Genomic DNA, 21,873 nt, shown 5'->3' on the forward strand with positions numbered 1-21,873 from the left:
CCTGCCCTGTGTGTGTGGGATGAGAGAGAGTCATGCCCAGAGTCTGGGACAGGGAAGGGGGGGGGGCTGGCTGGGGCCTTGCTCTATGGAAATCCGCTTTACTCACTCTCGTTTCCTGTTCTGGTTCCTTCTTCCAGCTTGCAGATCCTATTTGCACGGCATCACCGGGAAGCCTGTTAGAAACGCAGAGTCTCGGGACTCCGCTCAGATCTCCTGAAGCAGAATCTGCATTCCCACCAGATTCCCAGGACATAGGTGTGCACAGGAAGGTTTGGGAAGCCCTGGGCTACGGGGCATCTTTTTCAGTGGCTACCCTGGCTCTTGTAGGGGAGGAAAAAGTTTTCTTCTACTCTCTTAGGGTCCCTGGGTGGATCTGAAAATTAAACTGACAAAGACAGATTAACAGAAGAAAAGCATACAAATCTATTTAAGATACATTTTATGTGAAATGCAAGTCTTCATTAAAAATTGAAGGTCTGAAGAAACGGTTAGACCCGAGTATTTTATGCTGGGTTTGATGAAGGGGAGACGGTCGTGGAGGAATGTGAAAGGTCAAGGCCTACGAGGTAAGTGTAGTGACCCGGGGGAAATGCAGCTGAGTCTGGTCCATTTGTTGGGATTCTTGTTGGCCTCCCATTGCCTTTGGAGATAAGGCAGTCCTTCCCTCTGGGTACAGGGAGGGCACCTCTCACAGAAGGGTTTTTGACCGAGGCAGGGAGGAGCTCAGAGTGACCTTCCTGCTTCTGCCATTTTCTCAAACTCCTACAGCTTAAGAGACTCAACACGCCGTGGAGCCACGTTTCGGAGTAGCACGTCCTGAAGCCATCACGCCCTGTGTGAAACTTGGAGAAGTTTCACAGCCCAGGATAGATTGTCCCTTACCCGTTGAACCAGTCTCTCGGTCCTGGCCATTTCTATGGAAATGAAAGAAAAAGGTTAATGGTTAGAATAAACTATAAACTCAGTTTTTGAGTCCAGAGGGCAGTCATTGGAGAAGATTTCTAGACGTTGGGCTCAAACCATCTTCAGATGGCATGAGGGTGGGCAGTGGCAATCTGACAGACTTTCCTGGTTTGCAGTTTGAGTGTCTCTGGTGATGTCATCATACGTTCCTGCAAAATGGAACTTTCTGAGTGGCCCACACAGCAACAGGCATGAAGGTTGTCCAGACGTGAGCTGGGTGGTGATTTCTCTGAGTTTGTGTCAAGTGGTTCAGCTTCTGCTTGCGGGGTGTCAGGAAAAGGGCAGTTTTAATTTTTATTGATTCGAGTCAGAAGGGTGGGAGAAAAACTGGAAACATTAGTTTGGAACGTGATAGCCAGATATCGGAGGAAATTAGAAGAATTCAGGATGCAGTCTAGTTTTTTCCCTCAGCTTTATTGAGACGTAATTCACATATAACATTGTATAAGTTTAAGGTGTACAACACAGTGATTTTGTACATGTATATAGTCCAGTTTATAGGCAGGTAGCAAACCTTAAAGACAATGAACAGGCCTAGAATTTAATGCCCACAAGGGTGTGTTGTAGTTTTCCATTGAAACATCATTTTTCTCTCTACAGTCACACGCTTTTTTATCAAAGACAATCAAAGGAAGACTAATTTGTTTGCAAAATGAGTCTAATCTCATTAAATGTGTTCTGATTATCTACATAAATGCAGCAAGAATAGCAACTGACCATGTAGGTACCTCGAGTTTGCTTTGCTGGAACTTTTCATAAGGAATCTCAGATTGGACTTTTAAAAGCCTCTTGAGGCTAGGAAGCCAAGCCAAGGATTCGCCATCAGACTTTGCCTGGGATATCTATAGATTTGGGTGAGTTCCTCTCTTCTCGAGGTCCCCCAAATATCCCAAGTTTCCTGGGCCTAACAGGAAGTGACCTTCCTTACACACCTCACCAGTGAGCAAGGTACTGGGCTGGTTTTCCAAGGAGATTTACTGGCTCCATGAAATCAACCTCAGTTCCTTGAAGCTGTCTGGTCATACCTGATTCCATGCATGTCTGGTGTCAGCAGTGATGCTATTGGCTAGGAGCGCATGAGGCACACATCTGGGCTTGTACGACTTGTGTGGGGCCTCCACAGACATTTCCCCGACTGGAGGCCGTGCTGTGGCTGGACTGACTCTTGTTTGTAGAATGACGGCAGGATGGACTTCAGCAACGAGCATCAAGGAACTTTGAAGAAACTTTATTACTCACAGATCCTGGAGGAGACACGGGCATGCCTGAGGACCACACAGTGACCCCTGGTTGTGCGGAGAGGGTAAACGCATGTGGACTAATCTCTGCCTTTGTTAGGGTCCGAGGGTGGGGTGTTCAGGGATTCATGGGTTCACTCTGTATCAGTGAATTTAAGACATAAGAGTGGGAATTAGGGCACAGGAAGGGAGAATTGTCAGTTATCGAGGTCACCCAGGGCTTTCTGAAGGGGAACTGCGTGGCTGGGGCAGCTGGTTCCTTATCTAGCTGCTTATGACACTAGTAACTGTGTCGTATAGCAGCAATGTGTTTATTCGAGATGGATGTCTTTGAAATGGATGCGTCTGCACTTACACTACAATGGGCGTTCTCAAATATGACATTCGACTGAAAGCCCTGGTAACATAACCAAGGTTTCCACTTGTGTCCTGTCACAAAAAGAATGGATTCTTATTGAATTTATGCAAACAACAGCATTCCCATGAAAGTAGAACAATCACTAAGAGTTTCTGAGTTCTGGAGGGATCAGGTAGGGAGAAAAGATAAATGTTTCGGTTCTGTTTACAAAGGATAATTCACCAAATTGCCATAATTTATAGTTTAGGAGAAAAAGATTTCCTTAAATACGGAAAAACAAAACATTAAAGAACCAGCAGTTTCAAACAGAAAAGCACTACGAATGATAATCATTCTTCCTCAGTCCACTCAGTCCCGTGTAATTAATTCTTGTTCTGTCTGATCTTGGATTTGCAGTTTTATGAATCCATCAGCTTCTCCATTAGTTCTGGCAATTGGTACCCAGACCAGTGATATGATCTTAAAGTTATTTAAGCAATGTCATCAAAAGCGTATGCCTCCAGGCTACCTGCCCTTTCCACAAGTCTCAGAGATGGTCCTTTGTTGTTGAAGATGGGCATGTAGTTGATTGCAAGAACATTCAAGAAAACACCAGAGTAAAAAATAACTGTCTGTGAGTGACAAGGGGCTTAAGATGACTGTAGGTAAAGATGCAATGAGAGTTTGAAATTGATAAGGAAATGTGGTTGTCCCTCTGACATACAGCATTTTGAGATAACTGGAATAATTGAGGACATTATGCCAGGACACACCATGGACAGAAAGGACATTGATAAATTTCTAGGAATTTCATAGAATTTCTGAAACAATAACATTTTACCCATACAAAGATAACCTAAGAAAGATTAAGCACCATTTTTTATTTGAGAATGTTTCCCATGCAATTTAATATAGCGAATAAACCTAGTTAGTTTAACATCTCTCTTTTTACAAGGTGAGAGAAGAAATACTTTGAGATTTTCCAGGGACCCTCTGGGAAATTTCAGAGTCTCAAGGTCAAGATTTAATTTGCAATTTGACTTTGGGAAATTGTCAAAAATGTCAAAAAATTTAAACTTTTGATTGAATTGGATCACAGATCACTATGAAATAATACTTACCTATTTAACCAAAGTGACGTTAAAAGATTTCAAAAGTAAATATAGGAGATAATACGATTGTTACACAAAAACAATCTTAGCACTTTCACTATTGAGAAGACTAAGTTTTCTTTAATAACCAAAGACATGATCAAGATGACATGGAGTACACAGGATCTTTGTTTCCTACGCGGATTACTCAAAAGGCAAAAAACCCTTTCATGGTCTCTTATTAGCAGTCTGATAATCCAAGAAGACTTTGTCCTGCTAACAGAGGAAAAAAACAAGCTCTAGTTTTGCATCAGGACACTGTTGGACTCATTTAAAAACATATCTTATAAATAAATCCATTCGATCTTAGTCAGCTTGACCGCACGTGCTAAGGTTCTCTCTCTCTGTCTTTCACAGCCTCTTTATAATTTTCTATATGCATTCAGGTTTTTGTTCTTTATTCTCCTCTTTCTCGTTCTACAACAACCTCTAAATAACCTCTAAACAAAATTACTCTCCCTTTTTAAAACAAAAAACACATCCTACATACTTCATATTTCATATACTTTTCCTTATTAAAAACACATCCTATTTTCCTTGCATATTTAGTATACAGAGCAGTTCCCCTCCACGTATTATTTCCAGTAGTTTTATTTTCATATATTAATTATAATTCTTAATATTTAGTAACCTTTATTTTTCAGAGTAAACTAGGAAGTAGACAGCTGTGCGTTGTCTGTCTTGTCGGCATGCTGTAGTAAATTAACAGATTTACGAATACACTATTACATAATTTATAGAGGCACATGCTTCCTCACAGTACATTTTTCAATGTGGCAAAAGAACATGTTTACTAATAGACCCAAATATCCTTAGTCTTTCCATAAAAATAATAAACCCAAAGTCAATAAATTTAAACTTATGTTTAGTAATTAATGTTCATTTTACCTTTTTTGGAAGCAATGTAGATAGTCAGTGAATACTTATCATTTCACTTAGTATAACTTTAAGATTTCAAGTTACCAAAAAGATTTTGAAAACGAACCCTAAGCAGACATATTATGAAACATAATTACCGTTGAAAAGTTTATTTATAAGCTTTTATCTCATTTACATCCATTTAATTTATGTATTCTTACCAATTATGAATGGATTGTTCATGAAAACTTCATGAGACAAACAAATCTAGCTATCGTCTTGTCATTTTCTTGTTGACAAGTTTCATAACATATTCATCTTAGGCATATTTAAACACAAGATAGAGCCCAGACTTGAAAATCTCGTGAGCAGACAAAACCATTTGAGCTATGTAAACAAAAGTACATCTAGCTTATTTCATGAACATAAGTGAAACTTAGGTTATTTCTTGTAAATGCCTCTGATAATCATAAAAGAAACTTAAGTCGTCTTCCTGAAAATGGCATAAAGTGATAACTTTTAACCAATCCTCTGCAGCCCGGAAACCCTCAACCCCCACTGTAATAACCAATTATTGTAAAGATGAAACCCTTCCTCATTTCTACTTTATAAGCCGTCTGGTAACGTCATGCCTCTGAGCTTCATATCAGTTTTAAACTTGAAAACCCCCAGTTCACAAACTGTTCTTGTATGCACAATAAACTCTTACTAAATACTATTTATGGATATGGACACTTTAATTTGATATTTCTAGGTTTTTGACAGGCAAGTGTCAAAAAATCACAGAAGAAAAGAACCAAAAATTTAACATATAGCCTTTTGTTGTTGTTGTTTTTACTGCTGTTTTATAGACATCAAGCAATTCATTTGTGTTTTACATTTTGTTCTTGGATTGAATTTTTAATTGTTTAATCTTAAATATCTAGTAGAGATGACATACGCTTATTTGAGTAGTAAACCCAGGTAGAATAAAATCGGATGTCTGATTATATTTAACATTGATGACTCTTAAAACATACCTGATTTTTAAATTAGACCAAGAATATTAAACTTGTCTTATTCAGCAAAGATTATCCCGGATGACATAAACTTGAAAAACTCTTGAGTCGGTTCCTATGTATTTTAAGAATTTTATGTAAGTGATTATTTTTCTCTAAGCCAATTAGCATAGAGCTCTTCAAGGGATCTCATCAGTTAGTCTTGGCAATATCATCCTGAGGTAGGAAAATGCCATAGAATTGACTCTGATTTTTTTCCTGGCAGAAGAAACAAGCTGTCGTCTGCTCAACATAAAGTCTTCCGCTTTTTCACCAGTACTCATGGGGGACACTTTTATGATGCTTATTTCGCCTGAGAGGTAACCATATGTGGTCTGTGGGCTAAATTTTGGGTGAGGGGCCTTTTGGGTATTTCCGAGTTCCTCTTGGTGGATAGAATATTCCGTCTGTCCCCAGTTAGCCCTTTTGCTTTCCTGCCTCAGGAAGTCGTTCAGTCCACTAGAAGTTAAGGCCAGTCCCCTTCGGGCTGAGAGCCAGTCATCGCATCGGATGTTTGCGTTGTGGAGGGGGCTCCCAGGTCCTTGAGCTGACCGTTCTGGGAGGTAGCGGATTTACATCTCAAAGTGGGAGAGAAAGGATACCAGCTTTCTACAGCTCTCAGAGGGAGTCCAGGGCACATTTGCCCGTTTTCAGAGGACTAGGGCAAGTTGCTACTTAAGCCTTTCTCTTTTTTCCTCCAGTGTGGGACAGTTCCTTTCCACGTCTGACCTTTACCGTGTCTGTAGGCATCTTGGTTGGGATTGGTAAAAAGATGGATGACTTTGGGTTCCTTCTAGGGCCATGCTTGTCTTTTGTAAAGACTTGATTAGTAAGACGAGGACCGTTATTTTTAATTCTTCAAAGAACGGGGTGGCAGCCTCAGTGATAACATCAAGAGATTTTCCTGCCCATCTAACCTCACTATTTTGGATTTTCTTTTTTTTTTTCTCCCCAAAGCCTCAGTACATAGCTGTATATCCTAGTTGCAAGTCTTAGTTCTCCTGTGTGGGATGCCACCGCAGCGTGGCCTGACAAGCGGTGCTGTGTCTGTGCACCGGATCCAAACCTGCAAACCCTGGGCTTCCAAAACGGAGCACGTGAACGTAACCACTCGGCCACAGGGCTGGCCCTGGATTTACCTTTTTTTGCATTGGAAAGATTTCTGACTAAGGCAGAAATTAAAAGATTCCTGTGCTGCAGAGCTTCTGGTTCAGTTCACTGTGGGTCTGGAATGTTTCTAGACAGCATCTACAAAGGCTTCAGGTGGTTTCATGTTCTCTCTGAGTGCAGGTCTAAACAGCTTCTCCCAGGCCCTAATATTCTCCAACTGGGCCAGCTCTGACCGAGTGCAAAGGTCCCAGAAGACGGTCTGGCCGTTCGTTGTCTGGGCAAGGAAGACCTTCTCCAGGGAGCTGTCTGGCTTGTCGCATAACAAAGGTGTTGAAGTTGGTACCTGAGGGTTACTGTAAATATTCAAGAAGAACATGATTACCTTTCAACATTGTCCCCAACACAGACATAACTGAAAAGAAGTTAATCTGGTCAATTTGTGTTTTCTTGTTTGGAGCTTTAGGGAGGAAAAAAAGTAAGTGCAAAACAGAGCAGTTGGATGGGCAGGAAAATTTCTTCATGTCATCACTGAGGCTGCCACCCCATTCTTTGAAGAATTAAAAATAATGGTCCTCCTCTTACTAATCAAGTCTTTACAAAAGAGAAGTGTGGCTGTAGAAGGAACCCAAAGCCACCCATCCTTTCACCAATCCCAATCAAGAAGTGACTCAAGGGTCTCAGGATTTATGAGCTTGTTTCACAGAAGAAAGAGAATGCCTTCAAGGCAGTTACATCACCAGATAACCAGCCCCGAGCTGCCTAGAAGTCGGATTGCCCAAGGGCTTATCTGGGGTGAAAGGAACACCAGATTATTCTCTGAAACTCCTCCCACCAAGCCACTTAGCTCTATAAAACCCCCTGCTCTCTTCTCTTGTGAAGGTGGCTTTGAGAGAACCTACCCTTCCACCTTCTTGTTTTGGCCACTTGGAATAAACCTTGCTCCGTCTCCAAGCACGTGTCTCTGATTGGCTTATTGGCATGGGGCACACGAACTTGAGATTAAGAGGTGCGGTATCAGTGTGACCATGGGTGGGAAGCACACCCCTTAGATGCCAGCTGAGGTCCCTTTGAGTGGGGATGTGGATGTTCGCTAGTTTGCAACTCCCCTCTAAATTGGGTAGGATCTTCTGGAAGAGGAGGTAAAAGGGCTTCCTAATGTAAAGAATCTGTGCCCGTGCAGAGGACCTGAGTTCTCTGTGGTGGGGGCCAGGCCGCATTCGCCCTGGGCCCTGCGTGTGAAGGCTGGGGCTGACAGTCTGAGGACGGAGCAGGTGGGAAGTAGGTGGGATTACTCGCCCTTGTGAAACAAGGGTGCCGCGTTCCCAGGGCTGTCAGCTGGCTGTTGGCATTGATATGAGTGCCGTCTGCCTCCCACCTGGAGGCTGGGGAGGGCTCTCTGTGATTCCCGGGAGGAAGGAGAAGTTAAAGAGGCTGTTGGGTGACTGAGGGATTTTCTGGGGAAGGTGGAGGAGTTTCAGGGATTAAGGAAGTCGTTGAGGAGGTGGGCCTGATCTGGGCGGGGAATTTGAGGCAGGGGTCCAGAGGCCCCGAGATCTCCCCGTTGGAGACGGGGTGTGGGGGATAAAGGGGGTGGAGGAGAGAGCTGAAGGCAGAGGAGATTTTAACGTTGGTTCCAAGTCTGACTTCTGCTCCTGGATCTTGTTAAGGGGGTCTTTTAGGCTAGCCCTGATGCTTTCTTGTGTCTTTCCTTCAATTTGATCCTCCCACAGGTACCAATAGGATGTTTGTCTTAGGGTGAGACCTTGCTAAAAACCTTCTTAAATACAAAAGCTTTTCTAAATCTCAGGATCCGTCCTCCGGCCATTGACGCTTTAGGATCTCCAAAGGTACCTGTTCCAAAATGTGACTCAAAGCCAACAAGGCTTTTTACGGCTTAATCCTGGGCACAAGAGGCGTCCTCAAAGAGGGTACAAGAGATGCAGCCCACATGATCCAAGGTCGCTCCCAAGGACAGCCGGAGAAAGCAAAGCGGTCAACTATACTTCAACAACAACAAATAAGAAAGCAAGCAAAGACCTTTGTCATCACAGGCAGTAGAAATGGTGTTTATGAAAACTCGTGTCTTTGGTCTGCCACAAAAGTGAAACGGACCTAAATCCGTGACACCAGGCAGGCCATACTGAGGGGGGGAATTTCCCAGTGCAAACAAGCAACAGGGAAAGAGGGGACCAGGGCTGAGACCCTTAATTTAGACACACTCTCCTGAGAGCTGGTGCGGTCGGGTGGAAAGTGCTTCCTGTGCACCTTGCATCTTGGGACCTTAGTCTGGTAGCTGGCCACCTCCAGACGCAGACCCAACAACCTGCCCTCCAGCAAGTGGAAAACCAGAGAGAGAATCCTCTTGCTAGAGCCAAGCCAGGATCTCAGGACACAAAACAAGATGGAAGGAGACTCTCATCTCTTGTTTTTATTGGGACCCACAGCACAGTTTATCCAAACAGATGCCAGTCTGGTGAGAACTGTAAACTCACCTGTCCATGAAGCTGCCTCGAATAACAGGCTCACAGGACCTGTGCCTGTGCTCTTCCCAGTGATTCTCCTCCTTCTGACAAAGGACAGAGACAAAGGAAAACAACGGCTATCGCTGGGAGGGCAAGGCTCAAGAACAAGAGTACTCAGACCCAAATTCAGGAGTCGTTATACTCAGAGAACTGACTACTACAAACGTGTTCTCCTCCCAGTCCTAACTGTGGAAGGAAAAGACAAGGAGCGACTCCTGTCACCCTTGCTTGACCAGACCCTGACCAGAAATCCAGGAGGCTGACTTGGTAAGAATTCTTGCCTGCCAGCTTTTTCCTGATGTCCCAAGACTGCAGCTGCAGCCTCCAGAGGGAGTGGAGGTCCCATCCCATCCCATCTGTGCTGCCAATCTGTCGAGGAGGAAACCTTTTCCTCTACCCTCTTGCGTTATGTGACCGAGGACTGTAAATCACACTATCAAAAGACACACAAACAGGATAAAAGGTACGCATTTTTTGTCGCTATTTACGTGCACAAGAGTCCACAAAAAAGAAGTGAAAACTCAAAGAAGCAGTTAGACTCGGAGGCTTATGTACCATTTTAACAAAGGAAAGGAGTTTGGACCTCCAGGGATGATAAGTCATGGGGAAGTGAGCAGGGAACACACGGGGAATCAGTGGACGATAAGGGCTACTTTAGTGAGGTCTGTGTATGCAGACTCGTCTCAGTGTGACTCTCCGTCTCCTGGGATAAGAGTTCTCTCCTCTTCCCGGTACTGGGAGACGTCACCTTCACAAAGGGAGATGCTCCGCCTTTAAGGAGAGGGCAGAGAGCTCTTCCTGCCTCTGTTGACTCTTCATCACTTTCAGCTGGAAATACTCCTTCTGCCTAAGTGGCATATTCTGCTACCCTTTAACCAATAGACAGCACGTCTGTACGTCACCAGGTTCCTGAATTAAAGATCGTTTTCAAAGCAGGTTTGCAGCTGTCTTCACTTCTGAAACTATCCTGTGGCCCCATAATTTGGCAATATACACATAATCAATTGTTTCAAAAACAGGAGTGACGCTGGCTATTAGAATGTAAACTGTTTTCTAAATGAAGGAATTAAAGGAACGTAATTGCAGAAGTACACAAACAGTGGTTAATCCACTGCTTCTTGCAAAGACACATTACAACGTACAATCTTCCTTTACCGTGTGTGTTGTGGCATTTAATCAGGTGTGGGGATGTGTTGGGGTGTTAACCGCTCCATTAGCCAGGATGGCGCACTGTTGTTTCCTCAGCTGTTTGTGTTACATTGTTGCTGACTCTCTGAGCTCCTCTCTCTCCCTGGTCTCTGCAATCTGTATAATTGTCTTCTTACTTTTGTCTTCAGAAAGCTTTAAATAGAGTTGCTGGGAAGATTAACTGTGTCAGACTCACAGAGTTCTGGTGCTTTCCAGATTAACTGCAGAGGCCGTTACGCTGAGGCTTTGAAAGGCAGGAAGAGCCGTAGGTGTAGCGTGGAGGGCCGCCGTGGGGCTGCGGCCAGTGGCCCTTCCTACCCGGGGAGGGTCCATGGGAGGCGAGTTCCAGCAGACCGGCCCTGCTGCTGACCAGTCTGAGGAGCCGCGGCGCAGGGCACTGTTCCCGGGGACACCAACCTTGACCTCAATGGGTCGTAATAGCTCTGTGTTCCCGGGATCCCTCTACTGGGAATTCTGAGGGTGCACAAGAAAGTGCGATGACAAGGGGAGATGCCGCCTCTTCTGAGGAAGCAGCAGGGAAACGTCTGCCCCAGCATGGAAACCCCTTAAAACATTTCTTCATTCATTCATTCATTCATTCATCCTCGTCTTCTCATGGAGTGTGTTTTCTGGGAGGAAATCAGATTGGGCGTAAATTTCTATACACAAGACATGGAAGCCTTTGACCTCTCCTTTCACTCTCAACAGCTGGTTAGTTTAGAAGCTCAGCTTTGACTTCAGTTGTGTAAAGTTGCAGAGCCCTTTAAGAAAGCCAAGACTTACCCAGACACAGGAGTGCCAGTGTGTCAGTTGGATTCAATTGGAGACTCTTGGGTTCTGTTTTGTATTGGTCTCTTCTTGTTAAAGAATAAATCCAAAAAAAATTTGATAAATAGTTTTGGCAAAATTGAATATGATACATAAGCATATTTTGAGGCAGCTTAAAAATAAAGATGGAAAAAAGAATAGTTTAGAGAGAATTAAGTACTAATTAGTCTTAGGGGGACAATCATTGGGGTTTGGAATAAAACTTCAAATATCTGGCTAGAACATTTTCGTATTAACCCAATTCTGTCTTGTACATCTTACTGGCTAATTGAGAACGTAACTCATTTAAAAATCACGTTAAAGTAATGTGATCACGGGAAGCGACAAGAGGCAGCTGAGACGTAGATGCAAATGAAGAATCTTCGATTTGAAACAGAACACTTAAAATCAGGCTTGAATTTTCTAATTTTTATCCAGTAGTTCTTACAGGTGAATAAGCCAAGTAATTCCATTTTAATAGATCTCGTCATTACTCTCTCTCACACAGTTGCTTCATTACATTAGCGCGCCTGGAACTGGAAGGCAGACTTCTTCTGGAGCCTCCAGGTGGCCTGAGGTTCGATGTGAGGTTGTTTTGCACAAAGAGATCTGCAAAATAATTCTGGCCTTTTCATTTTGATTTCCTTTCTATTGATTGACACTGGGGACATCTAATTCCAAATCTGGGAGATGGCTGAGACGGTCATTCAATGGAAGCTTTGAAAGGAAGGAATGCTTAAGAAAGCAGAGAGGGAAGCCCGTACCATTTCCACTGTGGTGAGGAATAAATTTTACTCTGAGATCAAATTCGTGCCAGAAGCTTACCAGGGCATAGGTCAGTGCCTTCGTTTAAGCATAAAGGACCTGAAGTTTTAGACACGAGAAGAAAGATGCTAAAAGGGTCCAGAATTTGCCACCCAAAAATATGCCACTTTGGCGTAAGGATTATTTTGATCTGAAGGCAGTTGTGAATCAACATGCACAGGGAAAGTTCTCTGCTCTCCCCTTTTTCTGCCTAAAAGCAGGGCATAAGTTTTTCTTTGTGAAGATGGAGTAACTCTCCGTCCCTCTTGTGCAGGTCGAGGAGAGCAACGCTATCACGAGAGACAGAGTGCCAGCCCTGAGATGAGTCTGCTTGCACAGACCTCACTAAAATCACCCTTATCTTCCGTTGGTTCCCCCGTATCCTTCCTGGGCACTTCTCCACAACTTATCACCCTTTGTTAAAATGGTATAGAAGCTCCCAAAGTCCAACCACTTCTGTGGGCTTTTCACTTCTTTTCTGTGAAGTCCTCATGTGTGTAAAATTAAAAATATTAGTAGAATTTGTGTTCCTTTTCTCCTGTTAACCCGTCTTTTGTCAGTTTTATTTGCACACCCCAGTCACTTAACCTTCAAGTGTAGAGGAAACTTTGTCCCCTTCCTGATAACACACGCTGTATCTTTATTGATGTTCTGAAACTTTTCCTTGTTCTTCACCACAGGACACGTGAGTTGCAACCTCTGAATCAGGAAATGTAACTCTACTCAGTTTTATGGAGCAATAGGGAAAGAAACAACCAGTCACGCCCCTCTGGGTCTTGTGACCAAGAGAGTTCAGAGGCTGCTATTAGTGGGAGATTTGGTGTCTTTTTGGGAGATGAAAAACTTCTGATCCAGTTACAAGTGCTTCTGGTCTCATCTTGGACTTGTGAGATGTGGTCTCTGTAGGCACGTTTGCACCTTCCGCACCACGCCCAATCCCAGCTTCCTCTCTGCATGTTGTGCAGCCCGCTCTCATTATCCACCCCACCTCCAGGTGCGTGTGTCCTGCCTTTTGTGAGAACAGCAAGCCCTCCAGCCTGCTTCCCCAGCGATGTCTGGGTCCTGTCTTGGCATGGTGATTGTTCTTATTTTCATCACTTGAACTCTTAGAAATCAGGGCCCCAGTGTTCACCATGTCAAACATTAACCCAGGACTGTCTGTCTCGACACAAAGCCACAGTCCCCCATGGGCACTGAGGAAGACGGGCTGCCCTCGCCAGGTTGCACAGCGTGTCTCTGCTCAGGGATCACGGGGCCAACATCAGCGGTCGGGGGCAAAACAGCAGCAGCGACTGCGGAATGCAGATAATCTATGTGGATCCATTTGACACTAAAAGTGTTGATTTCAGCCTCTATTTTGTGGGGCAATGTGTGGATTTTATACTTTTCCCCCAAACCTGCATACGCACCACTGAAAAACAGGACTTTTTGCATCCCAAGGAAATTTTCTGGCTGAAGGACTTTCCCTGCGAAATGCAGGCCAGTGCCAGGCTGACCGGGGCGGCTGGTCCCCGGGGTACAGGGCTCCCCTGACCACAGCAGCAGCGGCGGAGGGTCTGTCTTCCCACAGGGTCCAGGGCGTCGGTCCACATAGATTGCTCTCGTGTGTCCCTCTTCTCTGCTGAAAGAGTCCCTTCTGGTGAGGGCTTCCTCGGGACCCCTTACAGGAACATCCTGCTGCCCCAGGGTCCTCAGCGGGGCTCTTGCCACAGTTTCTGGAACATTCTTGGGAAACATGTCTGCCTAATGCTGGGGAAATATACTTAAAAACAAAATCTCCTCCCAACCCACCAGGGTAGAAGAGGAAGAGAACAAGTTTATTATTGAATGAAGCCTACACCAGAATGACACTTGCCTCACAGGCAATCGCTAAGAGACTGCAGAGATGGAAAGAAACCTCACCCTTTTACAGAGCCAGGCAGACGCCACCTGCTACATGCGTCTTCTCAGGATGAGCAGTAATGTCCTCACATACAAGGACTGGACAGCACTGTCTGTCCGCTGCCCTCATGACAGGAGGTCGTTTTGCAAGTTGGAGCCAGGTGCCCGGGAAAGTTAGGCTGCAGCCTCCCTCCCTGAGGGACCTGGGCGCCGTGGCCCTGGAGGTTCACGTGTCTGAGGGATGGCTCCCGGCTCCCTGAGAAAGACACTTCTGGGTCACAAAGCTGACAGAAGCCCTCCCCAATATTCAAAAGGATTTACATACATTTCAAAGACAGGAGAAAATATGAGTTTTCTAAAGTAAACGCTCTAAGAACAAGAAGAGGAGGGAAATCCTTCCTCTTATTTTCGGCAGACAGAATTGAGCCTCATTAATCTGCGTTTGCCCTTCCAACACTTCCAGGTTCTGCTCTCCTATGTGGGGTCCACCCAGCTCTCCAGAGGCTCCCCAGAGCACCGGGAGATAGAATTCCCCCTTTTCACCTGTACTGCGAACAGCAATTGAAGTATAAACTTTGGATTTTGTGCTATTGATAAGCTATGCTGCCAGTTTCTTTCAGAAATTCAAACTGGAATAGACATTCCCCACTACCTTAGGATTTGTTTATCAGAATTCTCATGTCCTGCAATTGGGGGCCATTTTCATGGACAGCAGAGCAACAGTAGAGGGGAGGGGAAAGGCTCTGTCAGGCTGGGCTTCACCCGCCTGCTCCCACTAGTCATAAGCATGCAAGTGCACGGCAAACTGTACAGCTGGAACGTGGCAACAACATTCATTTTTTAAAGAAAAGACTTTTTAGGGGCTGGCCCCGTGGCCGACTGGTTAAGTTCGTGTGCTCCGCTGCAGGTGCCCAGGGTTTCGCTGGTTCGGATCCTGGGCGCCGACACAGCACCGCTCATGAGGCCACATTGAGGCGGCGTCCCATATGCCACAACTAGAAGCACCTGCAACTAAGATATACAACTATCTACCAGGGGGATTTGGGGAGATAAAGCAGAAAAAAAAATAGAAAAGACTTTTTATTGGTGGCACAAGAGATAGATTAATCCAGGTAAGGTCTGCCTGTGATTGACTAGAAAACAGCAAGCGACGGTGGCTTACACGAGAGGGAAGTGAGTGGCTGCCTCGTGGGAAAGTCCAGGTGTAGGCTCAGGAGGGTGTGATGCTCTGCTGGGTCAGGCACCCAGGGGTGACGTCGTGGCCTCACTCAGGGCATGGTCTCAGCCTCGGCTCAAGGTGGTGGCCGCTGCATTCCAGGCTGCAGGATGGAGAATGACAAAGGGCACGCTCCAATGATCTCATAGAGAAGATTTCTGGAAGCTGCTCTATTTCCACTTATATCTCAATGGCCAGACCTTGGACACACCTAGCTGCAAAGGGTCCTGGAAAGGTCATCTTTCTTCCGGTAGACAGGCTCATATTCCTCAAGAGTGGAGGTGAACAGACTCGCGGAATGACCGGCAGACTCAGCAGGAGGGGTAAATTAGGGCCGTGCTTTTCCTTTTCCAGAATATAAATTCTTTATTTCTGATTATGAAAGTAATGTGTTTATTAAAAATTCATACAAAGCAGAAATAAACAAAGTAAACAAAATAAGGTGAGAATCATCTACACCCCCACCCTCAAGAAACAGTCACAGAGAGAATTCTGGGAAGAAGGCGGAGTTGGAAGGCGGAGTGGGGTGGGAATCTGGCTCCCCATCCACACGGAGAGCAACTGTGCCGGCAGGATCTGTCTGAGGGAACTAAGTGGGAGCCCTGGAGTCTGCTGAAGGCTTGCAACTCCCAGAGGAAGCCTTGGACGGTCAATTGAGATTAATGTCAGTCAGTTCCAGCTCTTAGCACAGGAGCCGCTACCCAGGCCCCTACCCCCGGCCACGTGGAGGCAACTGTGTGCGTGTTCCTGCAGCGGCTCGCACAGGCGTGCGGGAGACACGGACACAGCCAGCAAAAAGGACCCTGTCCTCCAGATAACGGGGATCTGTGTTGTGATTGCTGCTTCTGATCACAGAGGGGCAGTCACAGAGGGGGCAACCCTTGTTGTTGCACCCCCCCCCCCCCACATTGTGGCAAGGCACTCAGGCTGAGGTGATCCCAGGGGATTTAAAGGGTTGGCACCCTCCTCCCCACCTTTTTTCTCTGTCTTACATTTTGGGAGCCAGACACTAAAGACTAGGACGTTCAAACCGTTGCACACCAGGGAAATTAGGAAGTGACTGTGTGTGCCCAGGGAAAGGCAGCGACTCAGAAAACACCTGAGAAAACCTCAAGCTGACAAGCTGACGCCTCGGGCCCATCCTCAGCACAGCCTGCGACAATCAAAACCACAGAAACACGACACGAGACAGCAAACCCCACGGAGGGGAGGATCTGATTTCCAGAGTTACCACCTTGTTAGCTTCAAGGGTCCAGATTTCAACTAAAAATTACAAGGCACACAAAGAAACAGGATATATGGCCTGTTGCAAGGAAAAGGTAACTCAACAGAGCTGTCCCTGAAAACGGCCGGATGGCAGACCTACCAAACCAAGACTTTAAACACTTGCCTTAAACGAGCTCACAGAACTCAGGAAGATGTGGAATCGTCTTCATGATATTGTTTCCCCAAGTGCACAGTCCATTCTAAATACCAATCCACGTGGTATACAGTCGTTCATCTGATAAAAATTTGTTGAACATCTGTCTCAAGAAATGCTACTTTCTTTACTCAGAATAAAATGTGAAGTTTCTGGAGGCCAGGAGGCTGCAGGTTCGGTTACTCAGACTCCGACCCTGCGATGCACATCCCTGGTTCCTTTGCTGAGTCCGCTCCCGCCTTTCTGCCGGCGTGAGGAGGTCCTTGCTCTCCACCACGCCTTCACCAGGCCTGAGTCGAGCCCGGTGGTTCTCAGTCTGCACGTCCCTCGGGCTGTGCTTGCGAACCTCACAGGGAGTTTGAACCTGGGCTGGACGTGGGCGTGAGCATTCCTGAGGCTCCACGTGTTTCTGACGTGCAGCAGCGCTTGAGGACACCTGGGATGCCCACCCTCTGACTCCCTGCAGTGCCAGCGGATGCGAGGGGGATGTCAGCAGAGTTTGTCTTGAAGGTTGGGGATGACAAACGAGATAAATTCAGAGCGCCTCCTTATTCCACACCCACTCTCCTTTGTAGAATCGTTTCTTGGGAGTTTTCCTGTGAGGAAAAAAAGTTTAATAGTCAATTAAGAATAGAAAACACCGCATACTAGATAAAATCAGTAGTAAAGAGCCCTTCAGATTTCCTTTATGGAGTGTTTCCAAACTTAATAGTAAATTAGTGATATGGTAATAGATGTGGTTTTATCAACACATTCAATAAGAAGGATCCATGGCTGTGTCAAGATCTGTGCACCAACTTAACATGTGATGTGAAAATCCGGGATTTCTTATGGCGACAAAGTCGCAGGTGCTGTGGTTTGTTATTTGCATTTAGAATCGAAGGAAGAGCTAAATTTCAGATAAAGTGCAAACAAAGGTGCAATTACCTTCCCTTCCAAGTCCACAGGTGTTCTCCGAACCATGGCATTCTGTGTCCGTGGACCCCAGGTCAAGAAACCCCCAGTCAGAACAAAACCTTCCAGAAAACTCTGACTGTCCTGACATGTTGATGGGAGCTGGTTTTCTGTGGAGTCAGCCCGGCGTGGATGTGTGCGTGCATCTCGCCTTCTCCTGCCTCGGGATCAGAGGAATGCGGGTCAGGCACGGGAACAGGAACCCTCTTTCCTCTGTCTGTGCTGCTGCTTTGACCTTTCCCTGTGACCCAGCCTGCCCTCCCCAGCACCTCCCTCGTCTGTCCTTGTGCTTTGACCTTTCCCTGTGACCCAGCCTACCCTCCCCAGCACCTCCCTTCTCCGTCCTTGTGCTTTGACCTTTCCCTGTGACCCAGCCTGCCCTCCTCAGCACCTCCCCTGCATCAGGCCCTTCCTGATTGCAGGGGGTTCTCCATCTGTTGCTGGCTGTTGAGAGCTCACTGGATGTGTGAAGTGGCTCTGTCGTCCTTCCAGGAAGCTCCTTCAAATGCCCCACGTTTACCTGGTTCCCAGGAAAGGCTTTTCTCTCCTTCTCCTGCTTCTCAGCCTTGCTCAGTGTCCCCCTTAGCTGCCTCTGGGTTTGACTGATTTGCACCCCCTAGGATGAGTTTTTATTCCTTTTATCTGAAAGGAAAACTGCCAGGTGCCCTTTGAGCTTTGCTGTTTCTGAATTGGCGTCATTAAAAACTGCTCTGGGTCCGCCCCTGGGCTGTTCCTTTTCACAGTTGTAAGATCAGATCCAGTGGTGCCGGGACTGGCATCCAACTTGTGTTTTCCTTATCTTGTGTTCCGCTGAAATGCAGTGACAGGCAAAAACAGAGGGCCCTGAGAATTCACAGATATCCTGGATGATTAGTATAGAAAGTACTTTCAATGTTTGAGGAGATGTTTCTAAGGATTTTTGGAGGGAAAAGCAATATTACACAAGAAAACCACATTTTCTCTTGTTTGTTACCAAAATATCTAGAGAAGCCATATCCACCTGCCTTTTTGTGGCTAACAGGGGTCTGAGCCCATAAACTGACTGAGGAACAAATCTTGTCCGTCAGGGGAGAAAACCAGTCAGCTGGGGGTTAAGTGGATGGGAGGGTGGAGACGCCTCAGGAAAAACCTGCCAGAGCTGTAAAGGGTCAGAGCTTCAAACGGGAGTGAAAAAGCAGGAGGAAGTTAGAACTGAGCTCTCTTGCTTTCAAATTCAAAAATTTTCAGATTTGCTTCAAACGTATACTTAAGAACTCTAGGGGCCAGCCCTGTGGCCCGGTGGCCGAGTGGTTAAGTTCACACGCTCCGCTTAGATGGCCCACGGTTTTGCCAGTTTGGATCCTGGGCGTGGACCTAGCACCACTCATCAGGCCATGGTGAGGTGGCGTCCCACATAGCACAACTAGAAGGACCTACAACGAAGATATACAACTACATACTGGGGGGCTTTGGGGAGAAAAAGAAGAAGAAAAAAAGAGATTGGCAACAGATGTTAGCTCATGGCCAATCTTAAAAAAAAACACCTCTAATAATGCCGTAAAAATCTCCATCCTTGAATTGGAAGGTCAGTGGACTACTTAGAGATGATGTGGTACCTGATTTTTGGAATATTTCTCTCTGTGGATCCATTCGGACTTGTTATTTTGTTGCTTTTATACTTTTGCTAAGAATTATTGAAATTTAAAGTTTACCATGTAAATATCCTCTTGTTTGGCACTTCTTTGCCCTACCCCTGAAATACTGTAATGTATCAATTTGCCTTGTCAGTGTCCTTGTCACCCTGCAGGTGGGCTTCTCGGGGTGTGGCCGGCGGCGGGACTCTTGGTGGCTGTTTGCCTGTTGACAGGCTGAAGCTGGGGTCTTTTGTGGTCTGTGTGGATGGATCTGGTTCTTAGAAACTCAGCTGCTTGCTCAGAAAATCACCCTCTTCATGTCTGTTCTTAATAGGGAGGCCTTGGCGTTTGTCCAGCAGTTAATGAGAGACACGGTACAGTTGTGTTTTATTTCTTCCCTCAGTTCTTTCTGTGTTTGACATAATGGTGAAAATTAAAGAAACTTGAGTGAAAAGTGCACCAATGAAATAAAAGCATATTGCAATTATATTCTGACCTTGATTTTTTCCCTCTGTAACCGTATTTTTCGGAGGATTAGTTCTGTTCTGCGGTGTGCCTGTGCCTCTCGGTGTTTGCTGCTGGATGTGTGCTGGAAGGGTAATTGCACGGCACTTTGCCCTCAGCTGAAGGGGTGCTTTCAGAGCTTCTAAAGATGATGGAATCGTCTGAGGTTTTATCTTTTAAATTAAATTTTCTTATTGTTCATACTGATAAAAATCCAGCTGCACTCCAACTATCAGGATAAATTAGTGTGTTGTCTGTGGAAACGGGCTCTTCCGTTTAAGTGAAGAGCGGATAAAATCTCACACGCAATTCGTCTAGTCTGTGCGGTGGCAGTCAGAACAAGGGCAGTCAGAACAAGGACGCTTAGCGCGGCGGTCGAGCAAACTTTTAGGTTATTCACAAGGCACTTATAAAATGTTTTGGTTTCTATCAGAAATCATTTAATTATTTACTAAAGTGATGATCACCTCATTCCAGTAGATTTGTTTATTCCTCAACGCCATTATTAGTTATATGTTTAAAAATTCAAAATGAACGTAAACCAAAGAAGTGAAAAATTTGGAAAGAACATCAATTAATTGAATAATTTTAATTGCTCTCCAAAGATTAGACATGTTAACTGAAAGTAAATGTAAAAATCTCTTCTTCGTGGTCATAAATTTTTGACATTTATTCACTATAAAGGAGATTGACTGTACTTAAGTGATCATCTAGCTGTTACTTACAAAGCTCAGATATGAGACCTTGACGTCATTAACATTACACTGAATACACACGGCACTTGCCAGCACACACACACGTGAGCACACACACACCCTTCAGAGCCTTTCTGGATGAACTCCCCAGTCTCTCCCCTCTGCCCCTGCTCTCTCTGCCTCATCTCCTCCTGCCTCACGTTATCACCGGGTGGTGCTAAGTGTATCCTCCTGCATTTTTGTTTGCATGTGTGCTCGCCTGCCTCCTCACTCAGCAGGAGCTTCCCGGGGCGGGGACTGCCTCTGAATCGCCCACAGCTGTATCCCACTGGGGACGCGGAACCACGGAGGCACTAAGTGTGTGATTTGGCGAATGAATGAATAAGTGACTGTTCCTATTTGGAACTGGGCTTCCGTTCTGAGCGTCTGAAACACTTCGGCTTTCATGCAACCCATCACGTCGTCTCATTGCCACGACTCATGCATCTACCACGTCTCCTGGCAGCTCCTTGAGAGTTGGCGCCATGTTTCATAGATCTGTTACTCTTCTGGCCTCCAGCTCAGGGAGCGGAGACGTCTTGTATATTCTGATCAGGCCTTTGCTGTATACGCGGTTTGCAAACATTTTCTCCCACTCTGTAGCTTATTTTTTTATCCTCTTAACAGGGTTTTTCACAAAGCAGAAGTTTTTGATTTTGAGGACATCCAATTTGTCAATTTTGCCCTTTGTAGATCATGCATTTGAGGTCAAGTCTAAGGACTCTGCCTACCCCTAGATCCCAAGTGTTTCCCCATATGCTTCTTTGTCTAAAAGTGTTAGGTTTTACACCTCAGCCTTTGATGCACGTTGAGTGAATTTTTGTACAAGGTTTGAGACTCGGTTCGGCTGTGTGTGTGTGTTGCCCATCGATGTCTGATTGTTCTCAGGGGAGCAGGTTCGTGGGGGTGTACTTCTGGGTTCTCCCTTCTGCTCTCTTGTGCTGTGTGTCTGTCCCTCTGCAGCGGCACCGTCTTGATGTCTTGATTACTGTCCCTCTGTAAGTCTTGAAGTTGGATAGGCTGAGTCCTCCCGCTTTATTCTTCTTTTACAAAATCGTTTCAGCACTTCTAGTTCCTTGTCATTGCCATAGGTGTTTTAGAATAATCTTGTCTGTAGCCACAACAGAACTTGCTGGGACAGTGGTTGACTTTTAAAATGACCCCACATGTGCTTTCATAACAAATGGTGCCTCCGGGCAGAGGGAGGGCGAGGGCCCGCCCAGCGTCCCCATTCACCCACGGCCTCCAGCTCTGCAACAGCCTGCTCCATCCATCTTCTTGAGGACACTTATCACTGTCATGACTTGAGTCGTTTCTAAAAATTTGTATCCCAGTTAACTCTCCGTCCATCTGACTAAAATGAAAACCCTGCTAAGGCGATGCCCAGCAGGATGCCTGGCATACTGTAGGTAGCTCGATAATATTGGCTGAAGGAAGGAGGTAGGGAAGGAAGAGGGAGGGAGGGAGGGACTCCGTGGCTAATTAACTAGGACGACAAGCCAGTCCTTCAAACAGATTCACGAGAAGGAATATAGT

At 45.6% G+C, this 21,873-nt stretch overlaps 2 long non-coding RNA genes across 2 annotated transcripts; one reads left to right on the plus strand and one right to left on the minus strand.

The window, feature by feature from the left end:
- The first annotated feature begins 3 nt into the window (after window positions 1-3).
- Window positions 4-5,265, plus strand: LOC111768707 (uncharacterized). Its single transcript, XR_002801183.2, has 4 exons — window positions 4-255; window positions 359-566; window positions 769-935; window positions 1,564-5,265. It is a non-coding gene; the product is annotated as an uncharacterized lncRNA (long non-coding RNA).
- A 9,698-nt stretch (window positions 5,266-14,963) lies between these two features.
- On the minus strand, window positions 14,964-18,156 carry LOC138918575 (uncharacterized). The gene is made up of 3 exons (XR_011428098.1): window positions 18,007-18,156; window positions 17,460-17,647; window positions 14,964-17,128 (listed from the first exon to the last, which is right to left on the minus strand). It is a non-coding gene; the product is annotated as an uncharacterized lncRNA (long non-coding RNA).
- Window positions 18,157-21,873: the final 3,717 nt, after the last annotated feature.

The sequence above is a fragment of the Equus caballus genome, chromosome 17 (genome assembly GCF_041296265.1).
Source record: "Equus caballus isolate H_3958 breed thoroughbred chromosome 17, TB-T2T, whole genome shotgun sequence".
NCBI classification, from domain to species: domain Eukaryota; kingdom Metazoa; phylum Chordata; class Mammalia; order Perissodactyla; family Equidae; genus Equus; species Equus caballus.